Below are 2,119 nucleotides of genomic sequence, written 5' to 3' on the forward strand. Positions count from 1 at the left end.
TTCCATAATCTAAAAAAAAAAAAAAAAAGACTTAAGGTAAATATTTTACTTTTTTTCCATCATAAGGGGCATAAGAAAGGAATAAACACAGCCTTCAATGCATGGACTGCCCAGGATGGAACGGGTGGTTCTCCAGGGTCGGAGGGAAGGACTGCTCAGCGCAGCCAGCCCGGCCTGTGTGTTCACCGCACGCTCCACAGTGCGGGAGAGACCACGGCAGCCCCCAGCGCAGGGGGAACTTCCAAAGGAAGGCCCCATGTCTTCCTCAGCGTTCTACCCCCACAAATACCAGAATAATATGTTGGGTAATAAATGATCTCTGCTATTGGTGACCGAGACTGTTTCTTTTCCCTGGGGCTCATGAGGAAAAAGGAAGGCTCTAACTCAGGCGACGTCTTAGAGCTTATAGAGGTGAGAAACCCACTCAGACGTGAGAGCAAGGTCTATCAAGGGGCACCAGGACAGTCTCGCCGATCCAGGAACCCAAATCCGACCAGGCCTCCTGGAAAACATGTGGGAGGCAGCTGGGAACACCATGCTCTCCCTTCTCTTGGCAGCTTCCTGGATCCTCGGCCACAAGCTGAGCTGCTCCTGGGTCCCGCCTGAGGTCAGGGCAGACTCTGTTGGAACATCCCCTGATGCTTCTGCTCCAGAGCCCGGCACTTCCAGTTATGGTATCTGTGTCCTGGGGCAGATTCTTCTTAAGACTTAGAAACTGATTCTCCAGTTCGATTTTCCACCTGATTGCAACTAGCTGTGGAACGGCAGGTAGGATCACACAGCCCAAGCATAGGCCCTGTCGGTGCTGGACAGACACGCCTACCCAAACACGCCTACCTGAGTGAGAAGGGGGCATTATCGATAGAGGGTCCAGACTTTCTGCTGTTCAGTAAGGCAGACTTGATCCCCAGGGAAAAAGGAACTGACAGCTGTAAGGCACAGTCTCTAGTCCTAAGAAGGTGAGCGCATATATTAGAGGATTAAACATTTCAATTAAAAGACAATTCACGTTTCTTATAAATATAAGTTTATATACACACACACACGCACACATAGATTTAAAGACACTATTTTTGTTTTGCTTTCATTTGTGTCCTCAATGCTGAACGTCTACTAGAATTACATCACCACCGTGGTTATTTAAATAAGAAACAAAACCCTGTCACAAACTCTATGCCTTAGAAAAAAACTTCCTCTAGTGTTCAAGAGTAAATAACACGCCCAGAACGAGCCCGGGAAATAAATGACAAAGCCCATCTTACTTACAGGAGGAAAGAATCATGGCTACACGTCTGCAGGGAGGACACAAAACAGTCTTGTTCTTCTGCGGTGCTCCGCTCACAAAAACACATCTTTCAACTGCAATCATAGTTCGCCCAAGATGTTTCTCATCACAGGCAAAGATAACCCCACCTATTTTCCTGTTCTAAAAACCTCAGAGGAGTGTGTGAATGACAACCAGTAGCCTATATAAGAAAGCGCGACAATCTGCATCCAAATCTCTGAGGGTGTATGCTATGAGTTCCTCATTCCCAAACGTGTGGGTGACTTGCAAACAACATTTTCAAGAAATCACAACATTTTGGTAAAAGGGACCTTAAACACCATCAAGTCAAACTGCCCTCTCGGGACAGGAAAGGAAATGAAGGCACAGATAGAATAAGGGACTTGCCCAAGGCCACACAGTGAGGGGCAGGAACAGAATTAGATTCTAGGCTTTGGAATATGAAGTCCAGAATGTTCCATCGTCCCACTCGGTATTTTTTTTTTTTTTGAGACAGAGTCTCACTCTGTTGCCCAGGCTGGAGTGCCGTGGCGTCAGCCTAGCTCACAGCAACTTCTCACTCCTGGGCTCAAGCAATCCTCCCGCCTCGGCCTCCCAGAGTGCTAGGATTACAGGCATGAGCCACCACGCCCGGCCGTCCCACTCGGTATTGACACTTCAGGGACCTTATTTGGGGAGAACAATCTAAGAATACACCTAAAAGGTGATTGGAGCATGGCTGAGAAATACAAAAACAACAACATCAACAATATGAAACACATTTGGGAGTTTCACTTCATCCCATAAGGAAAATATAACCAAAATTTAACTATTGGCGGGGTGCGGTGGCTCACA

Source organism: Propithecus coquereli, unplaced genomic scaffold (genome assembly GCF_000956105.1).
Source record: "Propithecus coquereli isolate 6110/MARCELLA unplaced genomic scaffold, Pcoq_1.0 Scaffold143, whole genome shotgun sequence".
NCBI classification, from domain to species: Eukaryota; Metazoa; Chordata; class Mammalia; order Primates; family Indriidae; genus Propithecus; species Propithecus coquereli.